The sequence below is a fragment of the Ptychodera flava genome, chromosome 10 (assembly GCF_041260155.1).
Source record: "Ptychodera flava strain L36383 chromosome 10, AS_Pfla_20210202, whole genome shotgun sequence".
NCBI classification, from domain to species: domain Eukaryota; kingdom Metazoa; phylum Hemichordata; class Enteropneusta; family Ptychoderidae; genus Ptychodera; species Ptychodera flava.
In genome coordinates this window covers 35,419,960-35,446,363 of record NC_091937.1, presented here as the reverse complement: position 1 = coordinate 35,446,363, position 26,404 = coordinate 35,419,960, and the positions used below count along the sequence as shown (strand labels likewise).

General features: G+C 36.6%; 1 protein-coding gene and 1 long non-coding RNA gene across 2 annotated transcripts in view; one reads left to right on the top strand and one right to left on the bottom strand.

Annotated features, from left to right (window-relative positions):
• Positions 1 to 26,404, bottom strand: part of LOC139142650 (uncharacterized) — a 111,965-nt gene that overhangs the window by 15,090 nt on the left and 70,471 nt on the right. The gene's annotated exons all lie outside the window — the stretch shown is intronic.
• The window catches only part of LOC139142646 (uncharacterized), an 86,498-nt gene continuing 72,068 nt past the window's right edge, over positions 11,975 to 26,404 (top strand). Inside the window, exon 1 of the mRNA XM_070712695.1 lies at positions 11,975 to 12,165. The gene's annotated coding sequence lies outside the window, so the exon portion shown is untranslated. The remainder of the gene's footprint in view (positions 12,166 to 26,404) is intronic.

Here is a 26,404-nt window from a genome sequence, read left to right as displayed (position 1 = left end):
TGGGATTAAATGCAATGACTTAATTATACGTTTTGACAAAAAGAATGTTGATGGACACCATAAAATTCATCCTTCCTCTTTTCCAGGACATCGAACAGTTCGCATCTGCCATCAACCAATTATTGCCATATTCGAATAGTTCAGCGTCAGACACAAACACATCCTATACATTTCCTTGTTCGACAAACACATAGGCTCTACTGGTACTTTGGAGCATGCATTAGGATCAACACAGATATTCCAAATCAACTTACACACTGATATATATATCAGAGTGTCAGAGAATATTATGTATAACAGTGTGACAGATAATTGTGTATCACAGTGTCAGAGATTATTTCGCACTTGTTCACATTCTTAAAGAGTCTGAGCTATTTTGTCTAAGATAAGAGAACCAAGAATCTAGCAATAATTAGCGTGACAATTAATATAATCACTGGCAGTGATTTCCATAACAACCTTGCGAGGGGAATTTGAGGAATTAAAGCATCATCAAACAAATCAAAGGTGGTCATCATATTGATACCAATAGCGACCTATTTACCACATCGGCGAAGTAAATATTGTGGATGTTGGTGATTTCTTTTCAGTAAAAACACACTTCCGGCAAGTATTGTAATGATATCCTTTATTCTTACTCTTACTTTTACTTGTGAGGCAACCTTCGTTATTTACGGCCGGGGTCGGAAGAATGGGAACGGGGTCGCCCAATTGAAACATGAACCAGAAGGTGGGGTAATAAAAAACGATAAACCAAAAGGGGAGTATGTAAAACCATTCACGTGTAACTGTTGTCCTAACTATCATCAACTTGAGCTATTTTACGATCAAAGTTTCAAAGGTTTCTGTTTCAGGAGGCCTACCCCATGTATTCAATGCTGTAAAACCGCTTGGTCATCAAACATATTTACCTGTGTCCAATAATGCTGTGCATACAAATACTGCAACTGGTTTCAACATGTACATGTACCTGTTTTTTCGTGCAGTGATATGCGTGTCTGCGTTGCATTCTCACTGCTAAATGGTACGGGGCAAGTTTAAAAAGATATAGTTCCAGTGTTTATTAACATAAAAACATCAAATGAATAGTTGATGTACAAATTTAGCCCTCATTGTGTTAGACAATATAACTCCTAATATGTCCACTCAGGGAATATCACTAGTACTGAGCGACCACCTAGAGTATCTTCGCTTACCTCAACTTGGCATGGTATGCGAACGCAGATTTAGTCAGTAAAATCATACTTACCGTGTCAGGCCTTTAAATGTTCAAGTCTCTATAAAATTGCAAAATATGGGACATGTTATGCCTCAGCGTTTTCAAGCCGCTTGATGTTATAGTGACATGGACATAGCGGGATAAGGGTTAGAGTTGTAACTGTGCTGGTGAAGATCAGATGTGACTTGCTGTTCCAATAATCACCAAAATGACACTGTTTCAACATTTTATTTCCCAAAGTGCAGTATTGTTAAGGAGGGCTCCCTTTCCTGGCCTCCCAAGTCAGGTTATTGAGTGTCTTCAAAACTGCTTGCTTAGGTAGTAAAGGCAAAGCAACTCCACACATCGTTCATATTTGGGTTGTTTGCGTTTTGTGCATGAAATTGTGTATAATATAAGTGTTTATCATGTTTGGCTGTTTTATGCAACATGGTGATTAATCTATGTGTCTTGATGTTAATCCGCACTGAAGCGGAGAGACTAATGTGACACTGCGATCCTTTGGCGCTACGTTTCGAAAACAGAGTTTTCTTCATCAATCGCTTAAAATTCATTCTTGATTGGTGAGACGTGTTGAATGGTTGATAGTTTTTATTTGTTAGTAGGTTGTTCCACTTACGTTTGTTGTTCAAGTAGGGAAGCTAGAATGTCTACGGTTTGGTCTTGTTGTGTTTGTGTAGGTTAATGTGAATCTGAGTTCGAGCTATTGTTGCTTTTGTGAAGTCTGGCGCTTATAAGTGTATCGCCTAAATATATTTTCTTGTTTAAAAATTTCTTTGCTCATAAAACATGAATTTGGAATATTTTCTCGTTTAAAAAACTGCTTCCTTATAAAACATGATTTGGAAAGACTTTCTCTTTTGAAAACATTAAATTCACTTTAATTTTACTTTAATGTAGGTAGGGGATAAACGGTATACATCGCAAGGTCAGGAAATTGCATCATAATGTACATATGCCTTAAAATCATCTTTGAAATATCGTCATATTCTTGAAAAGTCAGAATACTTGGAATTCGAAAAATATTCTCAAAACGTGATGGGCACTGTCCTAGATTTCAATATAAAATGGCAAAGTCATTCCTTTCCGTTCGAAATATCTACAAAAACGGCTTACTTGTTAGTTTTTAGTTTTCTGTACTCTCATGATAAATGTAATACTACATATTTTCATTGCGTGGTCAGTAACATACATTTTTCTCACAGATTCTAGAAGTCACTTATTATTAAAGAACATTTTAGAACTATACACTGCAGAAAATAGTTATACTTCTGTCTTAATTTGGCTCCCTACATGTTTCAGGGCTGAAAGCTGTCTTATAAAAACCCTGTTAAGTACACAAAATCATACGGTTGGTATGGCATATTTCTTTATGATATATCCCAAAAGTAAGATATAAAAACTACTTGCTTGTAATATATCTTATCATAACTGCACCGTATGCAACATCATCAAAACTGACAAAAAACAGGTCATCGTTGATGACACAGTCCCAATTTGTGAAAGGATACTTTGATTACAAGTCCTCGGACAGGATGGAGTCCTTTTCATTAATTGGACCTGTGGTTAAAAATACTGTGACACAGATGGGGCTCAATAGCCGAGAATGAGTTTGTAGTACAGTTATGGTTTAACTATTGAATTGAAAAAGAGACATCTGAAGAGAGTATTGATGGCAAATAGTAATAGAAATGGCAGTGACTTCTGCTTTACTGTCTGTGGATAAACTTAGCTTTCTGAATTCACAAACAAGTCTTACGGTGGAAGTTTATTGTATTGAGATTCTCAGCAACAAGTAATAATTTTACATTTGCATCAGAATTTTAATTGACAGTTTTGAATCTAAGTTTCATAAACTGATCTACAGTCAGAACGGCATGACAAGGCAACGTATACTGTTTCACACATTTGAGGCAGTTGTGTTACGTGATAGAAAACGAACAAAAGGTGAACTCAGCAGTTTCCGTGTAAAACGAAATTTATTACGAAAAATAAAACTAATCGCTAAGTCAGGGATAGAATACAAACTGTAAAAGTGTACAGGCTACTTATCTCAGCTGGGACGGCAAAGCTCCAGTCTCAGAGTTGTAACAGTCAGTCGGATGAATGAACAGTCCTTTGGCTTGCAGGCTTGAAGTTGCACAAAGTCCAAAGTATAAATCCAGCGTGGCAGTGAAGGTCTTGAAAAGTCTTGAAATTAATACTGCTGGAGTTTCCAAAGACTTGAAGCAACATGCAAGAGACACAATTCCGAAAGTCTGACTGTAAGCCTGCTGTCCCAGTATCTATACTAATGCGGCTATATAAGAGCATATAAGAACAATCTAGAACTTTTATTGACATGCTAATTGCTGTTCTAAAATTCTCTCTCTTACACAACTAATTAAATTTCCAGAACATTCCAAACATGACTAACTGAATTCAAGGTTATGAGGTCGTTAAGGGCAGTGACCTTGAGAATGTTCTAGACTAATTAAACTCAGGTCATGATGAGTGTGGGGGAAAATGACATACATAACACACCCCCTCTTCGAAAAAGAAAATTTTTCAAGGAAAAATCTTTCTTTTACAAATGTGACATTAAAAGTGTGAACAACAATAAACACTAAATACGAGAGAGACAGTCTGCAATTAAATTGTCTCTGCCTTTGTCTAATATCAGGATTAAACTCCTGTAACGTTAAACTCCACCTTAACAATCTCTGATTTTTGCCTTTTAACTTCTGCAGAAAAACAAGAGGGTTGTGATCAATGTAAACCACTATTCGCCTGATTTGAAGAAGTAACATAAACTTCAAAATGCTGTAAAGCTAATATCAAAGATCAACACTCTTTTTCAATTGTAGAGCAGTTTCTGGGATTTGTTAAATTTGCGTGAAAAGTAGCAAACAGGATGATCTATCCTCTTGCAATTTGGTATTGGAAAACTTGAAATAGCACTGAATTTGGCATAAAGTATGCATAGCGAACTCCAGTTTCTTTTACTGGGTTCAATAAAGTCATTATCCAGCAGGTATTTGACTTCTTCCTGGAGATATTCCGCTTTCGAGGATTCAGTCTGCTGGATGCTGTTTTACAGGCTTGCTGTCCCCAACATCAACGTCGTGATAAATGACGTTTGTCCTCGTTGGAACATCTTGAAACAGGTGTTTATATTCGTGGATCAGTTCTTTCACCTGTTGTTGTTGTGACGGCTGGAGGTGTGCCAACTTTGTAGACTCCAGATTCTCCAGGATTTCTGAATTCTGAAGTTTGACCGAGCCCAGCTTTGAATTTAGAGTATTTTCACTCAAGTCAGTTTCAGTATCGCTATCTTCATAATGTTTTGAACTGACTGCACTGACAGGCTGTGTTATAGTAGGATTATCCCTATCCAAATATGGCTTAAGCATATTTATATGGCATAACTGTTTTTGTTTTCGCCTGTCAGGTGTTATTATGATGTAATTTAAATCGCTCAATTTCTTATCAATTAGATATGGCCCAAAGTAACGAGCATGGAGTGGTTTGCCAGGAACCGGAAGAAGAACGAGAACTTTTTGACCTGGTTCAAACTTCCGTTTTGAGGTGTTTTTATCGTATTTGATTTGCATTGACTGCTGAGATGACTCAAGATTTTCTCTGGCTAATTTACATGCCTTAGAGAGTTTTGTACGAAAATCTGACACATATTGTAAAATATTCAAACAATCATCTTCAGGTGTGAACAAATAGTTGACAAGACCCATCTGCTATTCTTCCTAACGTTTCGGACGTACACGGACGACCTTCATCAGAGGCTATACAGACACAATGGAAAAAAGGGAACGAAAATCACATTTTGTTCTACTCGGTCAATGAATACGAGAACAAATACGTAGATATTTAGCTTATATTATGCACTGCAGAAATATTTTTGGTAGCATGTAAAGTCTATGGTAGAAATGTGACTACTGTAAAGAAGGAACAAACAAAAATGAAATAGCTGAAAACGGCAATGAAGTTGAGTAGGGAAATTGAACAATACAATGTATTGAAAGGTGGATACTGTAAATTCCTATAAGAAACCAGAAATGAACTTACAAGTTTGTGGAACACGTCTGTTCGGTTTGAGCTGTGACAGTGAACAAAGGAAAACGAAAAGTGGGCTCCCTCGGTTTCAGATGAATGGTGGGGCCCCTTAGCAGGGGTCGATGTTAACTACCAGTCTTTTTTGTTAATTCCTAGAGGATGAATTGTGCCCAGATTATAGATATATTTTATTTCCATTTGTTTTCTGATTTTGTTTGTGTTGATGATATTTTGCAGATTCCAAACATTGTGAAATTGTTAATATTATGATCCTTCATATTAAAGTGTTCGCTTACGAGCGTGTCTTTTTTTGTTTTGATGTTATATACATGTTCGTATGTCCGTGTTTTTAGTTTCCTGCCAGTTTCTCCGATGTATACAAGCTTATCACATTGTGAACAGTTGATGCCGTATATGATATTGCTGGTGTTGCAAGTTATATTGCCAATGATAGGGTGAAGTGAACCAGTTTTATTGTCTTTGACTCTGTCTGTGTTGAGGATGAATTTACACTGGTTGCAATGGCCGCATCTATTGCATGATCCTGGGCTGAGTTTTGTGTCTTTCTGGTTGTTGTTAACTCTGGCTCTAACGAGAATTTTGGAGAGATTGCTAGGTTGTCTGTATGAAACTATGGGTGGTTTGCAGAAAATGTCTCTTGTGTCTGGAGTTGCCTGGAGTATGTCCCAGTATTTGTTGATTATTGCAGGTATGTTTGGTAGTTTGGGGTTGAAAGTAATTAAAAGTGGTATTCTGTCCTCGGTAGTCGGTTTGCACGCATCACGTCTGGGTTGTAGCAATGGTGATCTTGATTTCAGTCTACCGCCCTATAGAGGCGCTATAGAGGGCGCTAACCTCAACATCGCCAGGAACAGAGAAATTAAATCAGGCATTTCAATCAAGATTTGTAGAGGAGAAGACCGTAGCAGGCAATCGGAATGCTAAAACTGCAATATGTTCGCAACGTTAAAAGTGCTGATTTATGACAAATTTTATGTTCCTCAAATCACAGATTACGAAATGTTTTTGAAATTATGCCATTCAACTCAGATTTGCTGAGTTTAGAGGAGAAATAGTCAAACGAACTATTCCGCTAACTCTTTTTATTCAATAAAATGTCAATTTGAACGAGTTGGAATGAACAATTAACATTTTCGGGAAGCTTTCTGGTATTATTAAATATTTCGAATGCACTTGTTCAGGACATATTCTGTGTGCGTACCCCGAGTAAAACAATTGAAGAGCGATAACCTGTGGTTTTGTGTCTATTCATACCGTAGGCACGAATACTTCTACTGTCGGCTTTGTTGCTGTTTGTGACCAGTTACAGTAAAAGTAAACATAGATATCAGTTAGATGAAGAAGATTACGGCCAGAAAAATAATGCAATGCTTGTATAGAGAGAGGGAAAGGAATGGCTGTGCAAACATACATGTATCTATACTGGTTTGTAGCTTCACAGGTCCCCCAGATTTATGTATCTAATTAGAGGAATCTCACAATACATCTGGTTGTCTCCACATTGCAAATAATTTTGGTCCTGAAATGATCTGTGTCGTGATTTTAATATTTTTTTCCTACCGGATGAATTAATTTCGTAGCCTTCCCATCATATTTTCAGCCATTATTAACGCAAAAGAAAATTCAATGTTGTAAGCTTACACGGACAAAATCATTGGTGACCTACGATGACTCGCGAATTTCCGCAAGGTATTAATATTACTTCTTCATACGGTGTCGGACGTACATTTTGCTATAACTCAACCTGAATGGTATAGTAGGATGTTGAGCAATTTTGCGAAAGTTTTCGAATTGAATGATTATTGTCTGGCGTGATGATTTTTCCACTGATTTTTATTATCCTTTCTTGTTTTAAACACCGTATTATTTTTCGATGTTATTGAACTGAGATCTTACCATGAATGCATTTGTGCATATATTTATATTCAGTGAATAAATTATACATTGAAATAATTACCATCGCTTTGACATCATTTTTCTCATCCACGGCAGTAAGGAAATCACCTTGAATTGGTGTTCCTGTCGATGCCTTATGTAGGGTCCATCTACTGTCACTAACACTGACTCATTTCTCCGTCAGGTTTGTGCATTTCCAGTGTCATACATAGCGCCAGCGGTCTCCTCAGCAGAAAAAAATTGGCGTTACATTAGTTGTTAGACTGTCCCACAAAATTGGCAAAATAGTCTGTTATGTGCAGTGTGAGGTCAATCAAGGGGACTTTTAACTCAAAGGATATTGAAATTGAAATAAGTTGAACAAGTTTCGTATAATATCAAGATGTGACCCCACTCTTCGCTTGGCATGCACCCATACGCCTCCAAAAGTGTTGGTGTTGGCGAAGATTTGACGACCCACAAAATGAAGAGAATAGCTGCTAATTTGAAGAATTATTATTATGATTTTATTTTCAAACCAAAGTTGGTTTGTGTAAACGTGCTAACTGAAGGGCGTGTATAGAAGTATCACTGCTCGCTGATTTGGACCATGCCTATGAGTTTTAACAGGCTGAATAATGAACGGGTGCCGCACTCATAAAATGGCACCCACAGAAAAGTGTAAAAATCAGTATTTCCTGCACATACACATCGTGATCATAAAAGAAACAAGCATGATGCCACTTACTTGAATGCAGCACATGATGGCCAACATTTTGTTGTTGTAACCAGTCACGCAACAAGAGCGGTCGAGACAGGACCAGTGCGAAAAAGGGACCATCGCCGTCTATATATCGAACTACGAACGACTGTGATTTGAATATATATTGTGGTGTGGAAAGTAAGATATTGACCCTAGAAAAATGAATGACTCTATGTTCTCTGGATGGCAAGAACTGACCTCAATACGTCGGTTTCGAGTTGTCAGAAAACGCACGAATTTTTAACATCGGTCGCATGGGGGCGCTCGAGATTTCGCAAAAAGTCGGGGATAAAATTTCAGTCATGGAGGGAAGGGGGAGGGAAGTCGCAACATCACGCGTGAAGACGTCCGCAAAATGAACATGAAAGAGCTACGAGAATTTTTTAAAGCAAGGAAGATTCTCCTTCCAAAGCCAAAAAGGCTGAGTTGGTAGAGGTTGCTGAGAAATCCATTGACCTTGGAATAGAAACTAATGTAAAAAATGTGAAAGAGGCTCCCCCCTCACCATCCAACCAGTGTGCGAAATTAACGTCGGTCCGACGGTCCGAAACCGACAGATTTCTCTCGGGCCGAAAGTTTTCAGCAACATGTCGGTCCTTATGACCGACTGGATTTTGGAATAAATAATTAAAATTTCTCCGTCAAGACCTGTAGCAGATGCAGATGATGACTGACTCTGAATCATGTAATTCAGACTTGAATGCCATGCACCTATTTATGTTTTCCACCGCGGGAGTGCGGGGCAACAGGGTTGATCGCACTTCGTGTCCTGGTAGTAGGGAATTTGCTACGGTACGCCAGACAGGAAGGGGGTTGACAATGTCGCAACATAGTAATTTTTTATTTGCGACATTTACATTTACGAAGTCTAATCCCTGCGATCGGCGCGCAAAGCACAGTGCAGCTAATTATATTCAGATCAGTATGAATTACGTCCGTGTATGCAGATTCTAGCAATGGAATGGAATGAATTGATTGGTGCAACAATGCGATATAATATTATAATAATACTCGTCTAGTGAGTGTAACTCTGTTAGCATATCGGTGTTATATGACGACAACACCCAGTATCACTTCACTAGTTCCACATTTCGACTGTTCGGAATTCATAATACAGCCCTTCAATCCTTCATTTTATCAAACTGACTCAGTTTTCTTTCCTTGATTTTCAATAGAAGCGTTCAAAACATAAACGGTTCATAGAGGAGTTTAATACGCTGCTACAGCAAGATTTCATTAGAAAAATAATCATGACAAACGCCGCTCTCATTTCGCTATCGAGATCGAGCGTATAGAAATTGCAGACAACATGAACGGCACACGTCACTCGCGGAAATGAATGCATAATTTCTGATCGAAAAGTTTTGCCTGAGCGATTGCTGGGTCTCATTGCCCTTTGAAAGCTTTAAGTTATTAAAATGACTCTGAAAAGTTTGACAGACACTCGATACTGCTGAAAAACATCGCGACACGATCAGTTAATGATACCGTAAAATCTTAAAAGACGCAATTTTGCGACATTTAGGCTACAGCCCAGGATCACGGTGAGTTTTGCACGCCAGTCGTAAAACGGTATACATCGAAACAATTTGAAGCCCTACTCTCGGCCTCTGAGAGTGAGTATACAAGACGGATCGTGCAACTCGACAAAACTGTTACGACAAGGCCGCTTTGTTTTATAAAATGTACAACAGTCGGCCTTGTGAACTTTGGGTTGAAGACCAACGAGCAAGCAAATGTTCTAGCGGTCCACAAACAACGCAGCGAAACGTAAACTTGCATGTCGACTGCAGGTAGCACAATTGCGCTGTCGTGTAACATCTAGTCCTTATATCGGGCGTACATGTAGTTCAAAACCATGGAGCTAAAAGATACCTCCATGTTCAAAACCAAATATGTTTAGTCGACAGCACTGTTCTCGTAGTAGATTTTTGTCTTAATGTCAATTTATCTAATATGTATACCGTATACTATTTTAATGAAAAGACTTGTATGAAAAAACAATCTAGAAAAAGTTACGATACTTGTCCTTTTGATTAAAAGTATAACTTCATCTGTTTCTTCATGAATGCAACAGAGGCCACATTTAAGCATATTTATTTTTTGAAAAATGTTGAACTTAAGTAATCCATACGTCATATCAAAATACAAACCAGTTATTTTTTCCCTTCTGTTTTACATTATAATAAAAGGATGTAGTGATCAATGTTTACATACACTCCCCTTACTCATGACTGTTTTCAGGGTACTAATTAAGCTATTCACTCACTCTTCTACCACTCGTGTTGGCTAATTTCAGAAAAGATTTTCAGCTCGCCAAACATTTCCAAATCACAATATCACATGCCCTAGTGTAGTGTACAATTGATAAATCCATGCGCATGACAGTGAGGAAGATAAGGGCTGTGATCTTTTTCAGATTCCAGATCATGTAGTTGAATGATTCATGATCATTCACTTACACTATTCTGCTATCTATGTGAATAATATTCCTTTGGAGTGAATACTTGCTGACTCTATTAATAAAAGGACATGGAAAATTAAAGATTACAACATTCAAAAGCATAGTATTGGTGGAGAGAGTGTTGACTTTAATGGTAATACAGGTCGTTAACAACTGCATTTACTGAGGACCGGCAGTTTTCTGTAAGGACCTGAAGCTTTGGCTTGGAGCAGGTCCTTATGACTGAAGCTATTTTCTCTTAATTTCGCACACTGCATCCAACATGTTTTTTGTGTCGAGTTTGTGTTTGATTTGTTTCGAATATGTATTCCTACATTCTTATCCGATTGTTTGTGTTAATAAAAATGTTTGTTTCGCTTGGATATATGTAGGGAAGTTTGGATTTGTGTGTACGGTAATGTTTTGTTCGTGTGGGGAAGCTTTTGGCCTATGGTGTTACAATGTTGATAGAGTGGCCCTTTGACGCTTGCGTTTCGAAACCGAGTGGGGTTTCTCATCAGTCGCAGTGTAGATTCTTTCCTTGGTTTGTGTTTGTGAAAATTTATTTTAATGCATTTTAGTGATCTTGCTCTTCGGTTAGCGAGGCAAGTTCCCGTTTTAAATGCGTTGGCGAGACTCCGACATCGAGACTGTTGCTGTTTCGTTTAGCAAGTACGTTGGTTGATCTGGAAGGATTATGCTTTTCGCCCCAGTTGTTGTACTCGAATAATGTCGAATAATGTCGCTCACGTTTATGTTTTGGCGATGTGTCCGTCGAATTCGGCGAAAATCACACAAAACGAGCATTTTTGAAGCAAATTAAGTACCACGTATGAATTTTGAGAATGATAGGGAACGATCGACGAATACATAATAGACGAACTTGCTACTACTTTTCACAGTAAAATCAAATGTCGAAGATGACATGGTGGCATAATCCCTATAGGAAACATCCATTTGTGGTTTCCTGATTTTCTTTTTCTCAGGCATATGTACACATGTCTATTGGATGCTAGTTCAAGAGCGAAATAGATCACAAGTAACTGTGGAAACGGTTAGATACCCATCTAAGTTCACGTCGTATCATCCTTATCCATGTCGATCTCAGGCGTTTCTCTTTCTCTTTTGAAGCTGCATTTGAGAATGATAGGGGACGATCGACGATTACATGATAGACGAACTTGCTTCAACAGAGCAGATGAAAGTAGACTAAACTTAGGTTATGGATACGGAGTCAGTGTTATGGCAATATACGCAGACCGGAGTCCAGAAAGTAGCCATCACTTCCGGTCAAAGTAAGAGCGCCCCTAGTGGCGAAGCTTAAAGCCCCCCACTAAATTATCAGACTTATCTAATATAAATATTATGTACTTGATAAAATATTCAATGGAAAACAAAAGAATAACAAACTGTTAATGAACTATTGACACATTTGCTAATGCGAGAACCTGTGATTGAGAAAGGCGCCTTTAAAGGCTTGAATTACCGCATGGTCTTATGGTAACTCGAAAACGGACGTATTGTATACAAACAGAAATGGAAACCAAGCCCGCCGTGACAATAGAGCTTTCACCTTTGCACCGGGAAATGTTGTGACGTTGGTATTTTTATCTACCAAGACCGCCATTGCGTTACTGAAGCCCTCAGTGTGCGTGCAGCCAACGCCCCAGAATTTTCCTGCAGTTTTCGTTAAAACGGATGCAGTAACTTCGAATCATAACACTGTTCATTCAGTAGTGGGGTATCCTTTATGTCTCAAAGCTATTGTCCAACCATTTCAAACATCAACTGAAGGTAAGTTGTAATTGCGCGGTGAGTTTTGCAGTACGTTTTTAGGGGGTTCATTTGGTAAAGTACAGCTGAGACTTTATTAGTATTACGTCGAGTTTTCCGATATGAATTCTGCAAAGTAACTTACTTCAATATCGATGAGATGAAAGATGATACAATGAAGAATATACGCTGACAATCGACAGTCCATCCGATATTAAAGTTCACTCTGTTATGTACCGTCTTTGAAAAGCCAGCGATTAAGAAGTGGAAAACTATACCAAACAATATAACCGTGAAATACGGCTAGTTTTCAATCGGGTTCGAACCCACAACATACGGCATCAGTCGTCTAGCGGAGAGGCCACAGAGATAACCGCCCGGCTAAACCCCACAAAATGACACTTTTTTATTTCTATTCAAGTAAATAATTTTAACGGTGGGCTTGAAGGAAAATCAACGCTGTCAAACGAAGCCAATAAGGCAATAACTAAAACAGTGAATAAAATGTCGGAATCAAAATCATCCGACAATTTTAGTGAATTGTTGTTTTCTGTGAACAACTTTCAGAGGACAGAACAGGAGTGACCTTGTTTGACCTATATTGAAGTCATTTCAATTCAAATTGTATATTGTTGCTCTCAACTCTACTGTGACTGCACACCTTTTCAGTGCATGCTAATGTATGGTGAGGGGTCACAATGGGTTTATGCCCGCCATAGCAACGACGTCCATCTTTCATGGCCCGTCATGGTAAGGGACTGGTCAGTTTCTTCGGCCTGGGGGGGGGGGGCAGTGGATTATTTTTTGCCAACGTCAAAAAGTGGCTGACACCCCCCCCTATTCCAAATTTTGAAAACAGGGTGACCCCCCTATTCCAAATTTCGAAAACAGGGTGACCCCCCCCCCCGGCGCGCGACATAGGTAAAACAAAAGGTGGACATATATATATATATATATATATATATATATATATATATATATATATATATATATGTATATATATATGTATATATATATTATATATATATATATATTATATTTTACATTTTACATATATTCATATTTTAAATAGTCATTCTATGTTTTAATGAAATTGTTGACATGTCAGTTGTAAGATAGGAATTTCAAAGTGTCAATCTTAAATTTGGAATACAGTACATTTGAATGAGCTGTGAATGTATTTCACACTTTCTATGCTTAACCAGATGTCCTGAACTGTTGTACAGAAATGGATGTCAATCATTAATATCAAAGAGGAAAAAGCAGTGAATCAAAAACTTTGATTGGTGTTAAGACTTGCCAACCATCCAATTAAATCTCCTGAGGAGCCATAGAGAGCTTTTTTAGGCAAATCTGATGTGTACAGTGTCTGAAAGGACCTTTTCTTTAACATTGAAATCATAAAAGCACAGCTAATAATGACAAAAACTGCCTTTTTTAACTGTTATTTTGTTCATAAAAAGCATCTTTCTACAGAAAACCTGTGACACAAAGGAAAATAATTGCATCAATGAGAACGAAAGATATCTTGTCATTTTTCTATCTCTAAAATAAGTCACTGTATCAAATATATATTGTGAATATTTGTTCATGTTGCTTTCTCATACTGAATTCTCATAGAGAGAACAGAAAAGTATCAGGAATTTGTCATCCTTTTCATATGAAATGCAGATTTCATAATGGTACACTTTCACTTAGCAAACATCAAGATATCTCTGATTTATTAAAGTATGGCGCCCGAAGGGCACGCCGAAAATATGAAACATCCTGATATCTCTGATATATATGCCTTGTATATTAAAGTCATGCACCTGAAGGCATGCTAAAAATGTCTGATATATTAAAGTAATGAGCTTGAAGAGCACGCTGAAAAATATTGAATATACAGATATCTCTGATGTATGTATGCTTGATATGTTAAAGTTGGGCGTGCTGAAAAATATGACTGATTATTAAAGTTACGCGCCCGAAGGGCGCGCCGAAAAATACAACTGAATGATGAAATTTGTGGCTGACACTAGCATTTTAGGCAATGATGAGCCTGTGTCAAAATTCAAAAACACACTGACCCCCCCTATTGGGCATTTCAAAAACATGGTGACCCCCCCTATCACCAAAGTCAAAAACAGGGTGACCCCCCCCCCCATGAATCCACCGCCCCCCCCCCCCAGGCTGAAGAAACTGACCAGTCCCTAATGCTGTAATTGTAATGCTGCCTGCGTTCACAGCTACTTGTAAACATAACTTTTGAGTTCTGAATCTGCGCGAATGCCAGGAGTCCCGTATGCAACGTCTCTTTTGTCGATTTTGTTGCTATGCATAGTGATCCTTTCCAGTGTATTTGAATCTTACGAAACTGAATCAGCGATGTGACAAACTGATCAGAATAGAAGAGAAAACTTAGCAACCAATATCCTACATAAAGTACAATATAATGAAATAGGAAAGTTCCCATCTTATGTCAGTTTTGAGGTTCATCGAATACAATCAATTTCTGATCGCAGCCAACAACACGTATATCAACAACGTCAATTTGGCATAGAGAACACCTGATAAAAAACAAGGACACAGTAAAGACTTATTACCTAGTCATGAGGGCTATAGCGCCCGTTTATTAGCCCGAGGGGCCGTGCGTTACCAGAAATACATTGCTGTTCCCCGATTCCATTGGACTGAACATAAGCTCTGCTAGAATCAGCAAAAAGATTTACTTGTTGAGGAGTGCAAATATTCTCAAAGAATTTTGGCGGCTTCTCTTGTGGTACTATGTCAAATATACCACCGTCAAATTGGTTTGCAATTAAAGAAAGAATTTAAATAGATCACGAGCTCAGTACATCCATTCAGAGTGATTTACACAACCAAGATCAGGAATGTCCATTGTACGGGGAAAATTCTAAACCTGCTGTAAGTAGAGTAATTTTGGAATCGGAATCGTTGAAAGCAATCAAACGTTTTTCAAATAACAAAATACCTGGTCAAGATGGTTTTGTTGCAGAAATATTTACATTCCCTGTAAATATTGTAGCTCCATTCCTTTTTCAACTTTTGAAAGTTATACTTGACTCTAGTGTTTGCATCGTAGAATGGTGTTAATTGATTATTTGCATATTAAAAAGGGTCTACTGCAAATGTAAACAACTACAGGGGAACGCAGCAAATTTTTCACAAATAATTTACAAACTCAACTTGTCAAATGGGCATCTGAAAACACATATTACTTATTACCGAAGCACAAGCAGGGCTCAGGAAAGATTCCTCTACTAGACCAAATTTTCTGTTTGCAATCTTTTGTACAAAAGTATATTTCTGTCAGAGGAAACCGTTTTTATGTCGTTTTTGTTCATTTCTCAAACGCTCATGACACAGTCAATCATAATATGCTATCTCAGAGACTAATTTCATGTGGATTCATGGACAAGTGTTAGATATTTCTTACGTTTTATGTACTCACAGAGCAAATCCTTTATAAAATGTCAGCAAGGCGTCACTGAATATTTCAATTGTGACGTTTGAAAATAGGCAACGTTGAATGCTGTTTGCGATCTTTTGTACAAAAGTATATTTCTGTCAGAGGAAACCGTTTTTATGTCGTGTTTGTTCATTTCTCAAAAGTTTTTGACACAGTTAATCATAATATGCTATCTCAAAGACCAATTCTTTGTGGATTCATAGACAAGTGTTAGATTTTTCTTACGTTTTATGTACTCACAGAGCAAATCCTTAATAAAATGTCAGCAAGGCCTCACTGAATATTTCAATTGTGACGTTTGAAAAAAGGCAACGTTGAATGCTCAGTCCTTTTTGTATTTTCAGAACTGTATAGATGACGAATCTACACGAGAAACATGATCAGAATTTCCTATCATTTGGCATTCTCATGTACGCAGGGATGACATTTTTATGCAGATGATTCGTCTATTTGATTACAACGGGAATTAAATCAACTGAAGATATTTCGTAAATACTGAGCCGGGCCATGGAAGTAAACTTGTCTAAATCAAAAATTGTCGTTGTTGTAATGGAGGGTACTTGAGAGCCTATGAAAAATAAATGTTATTTAATGGCAAAAATATGAAACTGTTAAACATTATAAATGTTTGGGACTGATTTTTTCTCTTATATTACCTCGTCCCCTGCTAGACGGAATCGACTGCAAAAAGGTGTAAAAAGTCCTATAGAATTCAATCTGAAGTTCGTAGACTTCGGAGATCTCTTTTGCGAGAGCTTTAAAACTACTATGCAATTATTGTACCTGCTGTATGTTACAGAAACAAAGTGTGGGGATATAAATTATCAGAACTATTAAGACTGTCCATAAAGTTTTTCAGATTTTTTGTCAGGGGTTAATAGTGATGCAAGGTGTTCTTTGGGAGTGAGGACCGCAGTTACCATTATGCTATTTTTTAATGCTGTGTTACTTTTTGGTTAAAATGGATGAGGGTAGACGGAGGTTGAAAAACTTGGGCTACACACATTACAAATGCACTCTTTAGATATGGCATCTGGGCTGTTTGGTTACAGCAACAAATAGGAAACACACAGCATTTTTTGTATTTATAGTCTCATAACGTGTAAAAGATTGTTGTCATCATTGTTGTCATTATGAAATCACGATTTCACAAAAATGAAGTTTGCAAAGTAAGTTCAAGTCACTACTTGAGCCCGAGAAATATTTACATGATATATGCAACAGATGACAGAAATGTGACTTTAATATTTCTCTAAACCCACTTTTCCAATGCTTTGTAAATCGCTTTTTTATTAGCTCCGCTGTCAGCGACGCGGAGCTTATCAAATAGGTTGATTTTCCATCGTCCGCCCGTCCGTCCGTCGTCCGTCAACAATTGCTTCCTTCTCTGAAACCGTAAATCTGATCGCTTTGAAATTTAATATGCAGTTCACTTGGGATGACCTCACTTAAGTTTGTTCAAATTGTGGTGAAATTTGCATATTTGTATTTTTGGGGCATTTTTTGCTGTTTTTGGTAAAACAATCTTCTTCTCTGAAACCGCTAGCTCGATTGCTTTGAAATTTTATATGCAGTTTAGTTAAGGTAACTTCAGTTAGATTTGTTCAAATCGTGGTGAAATTCGCGTATTTGTTTTTAAAGGCAATTTTTGTCATTTTTTGTCAAAAATCTTTAAAAATCTTCTTCTTCAAAACTACCAGTCAGATTGATATTTGGTACATAGGTCCCAAGGGATGATCTACATCAGATTTCTTCAAATTGTGCAGAAATATGCAAATTTGTATAGTTAAGAATGCGTGTACGTAGCTTCCAACCAAGTTATTGAAAATTGAAAATTGAAATCACCTTCAAAATGCTATTTTCATTTGAATGAAATAATAACCAATTTTTAAATTTCGTTTTTGCAGACAAAATTTTTATTTTACCGATTTTTGGTACGGTTTTCGCGGCCAATCAATTCCCAAAAATATTAAACAGCCTTTTGGCATAGAAAGCACATTTGAAATGTTTCAAATCGAAAATTATTTTTCATTTTTATCTTTGTTGAAAAATAAACCGATTGACGGCCCGTTTTATATAAAGCTTCAGCTATTTCATTATTAATGAAACATAATTCTATATTTTGAATCCGAAAAGCAATTTTCAGTAAACACAAAGTAAGCTGTAATCAATAATTCTGTTCCATTCATAAGATTTGAAGACACAAGTTCGGGTTTACTTTTATTGAACGTTCCTTGTTTCATATTTGATTTTAATTCATCTTTTAAAAATGATGTTGCCATTCTCAACAAAACATAAAAATAATTTCAAGTCTTCATCTTTATTCTATCTTAACAAAACAAAAATGGTATTTCTTCCGATTTTTGTAAAATATAAAATATAGGATAATTTTGACATTTGAAGGAGAACAAAAATGATGAGAATTGAAACTCGTTAATACTAAATCATGTACAACTAATTTAAAATGAATTCGCTGTTCATTTTGTTACTTGCGAAAATTGAAAATTGAAAATGGTAAGTTTCAACCATTTTCATTTTTTGAAAATGGTCGAAAAACGACTTACATGTTATTTCAATTTCTTTGCTGTTCCTGGCCCTCTACCGGCCAGTGGGCGAGCAGCGATGCGTGCGAGATTTACGGCTTCCGTCAACGCAAGAACTGCGGTAAATTTAAAATGGAGTTGTCTTCCTTAGTCTCTGAAGAGTTTATGCGGCAAATGGTTGTTTTGAAGGTAAAACACACCGCGAGATAGCATGTACTTTGAAAGACTTGTTTCCTGATCATAATCTGTCAGGATTGCGCGAGAGATCAGTGCACAGATTTTGTGAAATACATGACATTAAGCGACACCACACGCCGAACAATGACAAATGATTAGTACAAACATTTACTGTTAACATAGCGAGCACTAGCAACGCTCAAAATATACCTAAAACAAAAATCCCATATAAGGGGAGAACCATTTGATTTCTGGGGGGGGGGGGGATGGAGGATCTGGGGAAAAAAAAATTTGTCGGCAGGTGAAGGACAGAAAAAAAAAAATTTGATCCAACAATGGCTTGAGAAAAAAAAATTGTTCCAACAGACAGGAGAGAATAGAAAATTTGTCGCTTTGTGCTAAAATCACCAAAGTTTGGTACTGATTTTAAAAAAAAGGCTGGAGGGCAGCCGCCTATGGCGGCACTAATATTTTCAATATTTTAGAGTGAATCCTGATGTAAAAAATCTGGCATATAAATAAACTTCAATACTACACAATTTTCAAAGTTTCATTGTGATGACAGTGTTTTAAATATGTTGCAATAAAGCATTGACACAGTCAGTATTAAAAGGGGAACCATTGGACTTGCTGTGATGTGTATCTACTGAAAATTTAAAACAAACGACACGATTCAATGAACTACTTTTAAAAGCAATATATTATTCTCAAAATATATGTCTTTCCTTGCAATGAAAATACAATAACAAATAATGAAATACAAACACAACTTTGGTAAAACATGACTTCTTTCCTGAGAAGTTGACAGTACTGATTTACCGGTATATAAAACACATCTATAGTACTGACTTTCACAACTGTATGATCACTACACTTCTATACTAGTCACTATCAGCCTGGTTTAACCAGACGGCTGATCTGTTCAGTGGATGGAACAGATCAGCCGTCTGGTTTAACCAGGCTACTATTACTCTACTGGAGACTATGGCAGTGGCTTCATGGATGACAGTAGGCAGATCCCATATCTTTTTGGTTCGGTACATGCAGGTACCTGCTGAGCACCTGTAAGAAAGGAAAATTGAAAGAAAGGAAAATTGTTATTTTTATTAAAAATTGTCTGCAGTAGTTTTGTGTTTGATTAAAAGGTTTCTCACTTTGGAAAGGGACAAAAGCGTTAATATTGGTGATTTTTATATGCATTTTTATTTTACTCCAACATAAACAAAGTCATCACTCAAAATAATCTGCTGATATGACTACCTTGTCTCCCCTTTCTTGTCTGTTGAATAAAGTGACAATGTCAGTTGAGTGGATGTCCTTTGCCATCTCTCTTCGGCACTTTGCCTTGACATGTGGATTGGTATTGAGTGATGCTGATATCGCAGCTCTTTTCTTCTTCTTTCTTTTTCGTTAGCAGCTCTCCTGTTATTGGCTGCTGCCTGCTGGCTAGCTCCGTACAGTTCTTTGTATTTCTCATGCACAGCTGATATGGTGGCCATTTTCATTTCATTTACCATTTGCACAACTGCCTTGACCTTGGCTTGTAGAGAGTGGTAGAAAACCATACTTTCTTGGTATGACGCAGATTTCTTGTAGAGTTTTTCCATGTCTGCTACACAGCTTGAGTACAGCTGGTCAAGTTTGTCAGTCTGCTTTTTTACTAGTTATTTGTCGTACATAAAATTTTAATAGCAGAACCATGAACACAACAAGTTATTAAAACATCCGGTTGTGAACCAATAACGTGTATGTATAGCATATTGTATTAAAAATTGGCAAGCGAGAAAAAAAAATTTGCTTTGCCACTGCATACAGAAAATATAATTTGATGCAGGACTGACAATAGAAAAAAAATCTGCTGTCACAGTCATGGGAAAAAAAAATTTGTTGCCCCACCCTTTCCTCCATCCCCCAGAAATCAAATGGTTCACCCCTAAGCGTCTAGAAACTCCGGTCGATGCTGGGTCATGTTAGGGATGGACCATTAGATCTTGGGAGGGGGTGGTCATAATGAAATTGTGTAAAATTTTTTTTTTTACTATTGTAAATTTCTAAAAAAAATTTTTTTCCAATTTAAATTAGCTGTGCAAATTTTTTTTCAGAGTAAATTTTCAGATTTATAATATTTTTTTAGTTCGTCGCTATCTGAGGAAAAAGAGGGCAAAGATGTGGTGCAAAGCACCACAAGCGGCCGCGCAAGCGGTCAGGGGGAGGTCCCCTGCCGTTGGAGCTTTTGAAAAATAGAGATTAAAATGGTGTTATTTGGTGGCACTTGGGGAGTATTTTTGTGGGGGGCGGGAGGCCAGCAGGGGGGGTGTCCCCACTCCTGCCGTTGGAGCTTTAGAAAAATACAGATTAAAAATGGTGTTATTTGGTGGCACTCGGGGAGTATTTTTGCCGGGGGGAGGTCAGGAGGGGGACACCGTTGGAGTTTTGAAAAATAGCGATGAAAATGGTGTTATTTGGTGGCACCTGGGGAGTACTTTTGCGGGGGAGGTCAGGAGGGGGGTGTCCCCTCCTGCCGTTGGAGTTTTTGAAAAATAGAGATTAAAATGGTGTTATTTGGTGGCAATTGGGGAGCATTTTTTTCAGATTACACATCTTCCTCTCAAACATGGTCTTCTTGCTCCTCAGTAGCTTCCTATAGTTTTGAATTTTGACTATTTTGGTTTCCTGGCTTCCCTTTCTACTGCGTGGTGAAATGCCTACATTCACCCACCAAACATCATGCATATCTCATGATTTACAATTGATTTTGACAAGCTGAGAAGCTGTTTGCAAAATATAGTGAAATTTGCATATTTGTGTTTTTAGGGCAATTTTTGCCCTTTTTTGATCAAAACATCTATTTCTCTGTAGCAGCATGTCCAAATTGATTGGATGTGTATAGATGTGGTGAAATTTCAATATTTGTCTTTTTAGGGCAATTTATGCCATTTATGGTCAAAAAATCTGTATTCTCTGAAAGGGCTCGTCCAATTTCTTTGAAATTTGCTACATAAGTCCCTTAAGATTTGTTTAAATCATGCTCTTTTTTGTGGTGGAAAAATTCTTCAGATAATTGTCATTCAGCATTTGCTACACACAAACGATTATTCATGCAGATTTGCTCAGTATTTGCTATCGAGAAACTTTCAAAGTTCAACCCTTTTGTGTGTTTTTGTGTTGGGATTTGTTGGATAGATGGCACTCTACGTAGTGTATTGTTGAATGTTAAAAAATGTGTTGCTGTTTTTTTTGAGGCTGTTTTTTGAGAAAAAAGAATTGAAAATGCCTTTTTAAAAGCAAAATAATACATAATGACTTGGTATGTTGTTTATCATTATTGACGTGTTTCTACTTGTTCACCCATTCTTGCATTCATCATTGCAATAAAATGCTGTGGAAAAAAAATGAACCTGATGTGGCCTGCATCTGTTTACCTTGATCTTAAAAGGCAAATATAACTTTCTGTCTTGACAACCATACAATAGTTTCAATGTTTTACCTAGTGTACCTGCTTGGTTTGTATGCAGGAAACAAGTAGAAAACAGGCACTATAATTTTATAATTTTCAAGTGATCAGAATACAAAAGTCCTGAAAAGATAAGATAATCACAACTTCCAGTATAAGGGATACAGTCACTCTAAATGTATAAATTAAAATTAAATATACAGAAAGTTGCTTCCTGTCGGCAAAATCTAAAAAAAATCAAATTTTTAAAGACTTTTGCAGATTTTTTTTTATCGCATTTGTCTTCTTATTTATTTTTTTTATTTTGCAAACTAGTTTGAAGATTTTTTTTTCCTAACTTTCTGCTCTGAATTTTTTTTTCTGTTTTTGACCACCCCCTCCCAAGATCTAATGGTCCGTCCCTTAATTATAATATGACACCACACACCGGATCGCTCACTATAGTCAGTCAATAGAGTGGCTAACTCTCTGAACGCTCTCAATAACGAATCTTGCTTCTCCTCCTCGACGACAAATATGCCTTCATCACACAACCAAGCGGAGGGGATACAAAACAAGAGAGCGACTGATGAAGGAACCCTATTTATGTTTCCGAAACATCGTTAAGACGAATCACTCAATCAACAAACCGGTTTACCGGGGACCCAGATCACATGACTAGGGTCAAAGCACTATCGATTCACCGGTGTCTCGCCATGTATTCCACACAAAATAAATGCAATGATCCTTTCATTCACCACATCGTAATACTAAACAATCTTGGTAGAGCCGATGTGTGGAGTAGTCTTACGAGTATGGCGAGAGTGTCCGGCTTAGGCTACGCCGTAGGAGGCGGCGTAGCCAAAGCCGGACACTCTCGCCATACTCGTAGGGCTAATGTGTGGAGTTGCCCTCAATTTCCTTTATATCGTCTTCGGTGGCCAGTCTTCCGCAGCACATGCAGTAAGCGCGGGAACAAGTATGCGTTGCGGAAACCGGAAGTCTCGTACGCATTGATGCTGCTCACCCACTGGCCGGTAGAGGGCCGGGAACAGCAATTCAAATGAGTCGTCTTTCGACCATTTTCAAAAAAATGAAAAAGGTTGAAACTTACAATTTTCAATTTTCAATTTCTAATTTTCGCACGCACCAAAGTAAAATTGCAAATTCCTCTTAAATCGGTAAGACACGATTTTATTTCAAAGAGTTTCCTTTCTCTTCATTTTGTTCTTCATCAAATACGTACAATGTCCCGTAATAAATTTACGAATCTTGAAAATAGTACTATTTTATTATTTTAAGATTAGTAATATTTTCATACGGTAATGATTTTTTTTGTTTTGTTGAAAATAAAAAACTCATTTTAGGATACAAATTATAATATGAAAACAAGCAACTTTCCTTAAAAATAATCCAGAACACGTGATTTTGAAATTTAAGAAATAAAATAGAATTAATAGATTAAATTTCATTTTGTTTTCACTGATAATTGCATTTCGGATTCAGTATATGAACAAGGCGAATAATAGAAGCTTTATTAAAATTGGTCTGTCAATTGGTATTTTCAATTAAGATGAATATGAAAAATAAAATTCTATTTCAATCATTTAAATAACGCTTTTTGTGCTAAAATGCATTTTAATATTTTTGAGAAATGATTGGCCGCGAAAACCGTGCCAAAAAATCGGTAAAATAAAAATTTTGTCTGAAAAAACGAATATTAAAAATTGGTTGTTATTTCATTAAAATGAAAATAGCATTTTGAAGGTGATTTCAATTTTCAATTTTCAATAAATTGGTTGGACGCTACGTACACGCATTGTTAAGGCAATTTTTGGCATTTTTGGTCAAAAATGTGTAACTCAAAAAGGACTAGTCTGATAGCTTTGAAATTTGGTATACAGGTTTCTACAGATAAACTAAGTAATATATTGAATTTCTGATGAAATCTGTAATTCTGTAATTTTGGGGCAATTTTTACCATTTTTGGTCAAAAAATGTGTATTTCCAAAACTACTCATCTGATAGCTTTGAAATTTAGTATACAGGTTCTTACAGATAAACTTAATGATATTTATTGAAATTATGATGAAATCTGCAATTTTGTATTTTTGGGGCAATTTTTGCCATTTTTGGTCAAAAAATGTATTTCTCCAAAACTACTGGTCTGATAGCTTTGAAATTCGATATGCAGGTTCCTACAAATGAACTAAATATGATATATTGAAATTATGATGAAATCTGCAATTTTGTATTTTTAGGGCAATTTTTGCCATTTTTGGTCAAAAAATGTATTTCTCCAAAACTACTGGTCTGATAGCTTTGAAATTTGATATGCAAGTTCGTACAGATGAACTAAATGTCATATATTTAAATTATGATGAAAACTGTAATTTTGTATTTTTAGGGCAATTTTTTGCCATTTGTGGTCAAAAAAATTGTTTCAGATAGCTTTGGTTGACATAAATGCGTGTACGTAGCGTCCAACCAATTTATTGAAAACTGAAATCACCTTCAAAATGCAATTTTCATTTGAATGAAATAACAACCAATTTTTAATATTTGTTTTTGCAGACAACATTTTTATTTTACCAATTTTTTGGTACGGTTTCGCGGCCAATCAATTTCCAAAAATATTAAACAGCCTTTTGGCATAGAAAGCAACATGTGAAATGTTTCAAATCGAAAATTATTTTTCATTTTTATCTTCGTTAAAAAAAACGATTGACGGCCCGTTTTAAATAAAGCTTCTGCTATTTCATTATTAATGAAACATAATTCTGTTTCGCCTTCTTTATATTTTGAATCCGAAAAGCAATTTTCAGTAAACACAAAGTAAGCTGTAATCAATAATTCTGTTCCATTCATAAGATTTGAAGACACAAGTTCGGGTTTACTTTTATTGAACGTTCCTTGTTTCATATTTGATTTTAATTCATTTTTTAAAAATGATGTTGCCATTACAAACATAAAAATAATTTCAAGTCTTCAACTTTATTCTATCTTAACATAACAAAAATGGTATTTCTTCCGATTTTTGTAAAATATAAAATATAGGATAATTTTGACGTTTGAAGGAGAACAAAAATGATGAGAATTGAAACTCGTTATACTAAATCATGTACAACTAATTTAAAATGAATTCGCTGTTCATGTTGTTACTTGCGAAAATTGAAAATTGAAAATGGTAAGTTTCAACCATTTTCATTTTTTTGAAAATGGTCGAAAAATGACTTACATTTTATTAGGGTTTCGAGACCATGGGTCCGAAACCCTCTAGTAATCGTTCCGTTTTTTATTATATTATTAGGGTTTCGACACCATGGGTGCGAAACCCTCTTGTAATCGTTCTGTTTTTTATTATTAGGGTTTCGACACCATGGGTGCGAAACCCTCTTGTAATCGTTCTGTTTTTTATTATTATTATTATTATTCTTCTTACGACGAGCTTTTGCAGCTACCACGCAAACACCGTTGCACCTAGAGACTTCATATTTGGTACACAGGTACAACTCAGCTAAAGTAATTTTTTGGTCACATGACCATAACAAAAGGTCACGTGACCTTTCGGCCATTTTGAAAATAAAGTTTAAAATTGAGCTCATTTGCATAAAAATTTACCAATCAAAATTCTGTCCTAAATTTTTGTAGACAATAGGGTTTAGCTCCTTCATGCCAAATATCAAGGTCACAGGTGTTGCCAATTTTGAGAAGAAGATTTTTAAAGTATTATTTTTCATATTTTCAGTGACCTTTGACCTCCCCTATAGATTTACAAATGCCCATTATAGGCTAGCCAATAGAGCTAGGAGTCTGGTTCTTTTTCGACATAGACGATCATTGGCTGTTAATGTTCACCGAAATATTTTTGGACAGGTCACGTGACCTTGACCTCATTAATTATGCGCATATCTAATTCTAGGCTAACCAATAGGGCTAGAGATCCGAATTTTGGTACACAGGGACTACTATGGGATAGAAATCTATTGCAAATATGTCACGTGACCAGATCTCATTAATTATGCGCATATCTAATTCTAGGCTTACCAATAGGGCTAGAGATCCAAATTTTGGTACAGGGGGACTACTATGGGATAGAAATCTATTGCAATTATGTCACGTGACCAGACCTCATTAATTATGCGCATATCTAATTCTAGGCTAACCAATAGGGCTAGAGATCCGAATTTTGGTACACAGGGACTACTATGGGATAGAAATATATTGCAAATATGTCACGTGACCAGACCTCATTAATTATGCGCATATCGAATTCTAGGCTAACCAATAGGGCTAGAGATCCCAATTTTGGTACATAGGCCTACTATGGGATAGAAATCTATTGCAAATATGTCACGTGACCAGACCTCATTAATTATGCGCATATCTAATTCTAGGCTAACCAATAGGGCCAGAGATCCGAATTTTGGTACACAGGGACTACTATGGGATAGAAATATATTGCAAATATGTCACGTGACCAGACCTCATTAATTATGCGCATATCTAATTCTAGGCTAACCAATAGGGCTAGAGATCCGAATTTGGTACACAGGGACTACTATGGGATAGAAATCTATTGCAATTATGTCACGTGACCAGACCTCATTAATTATGCGCATATCTAATTCTAGG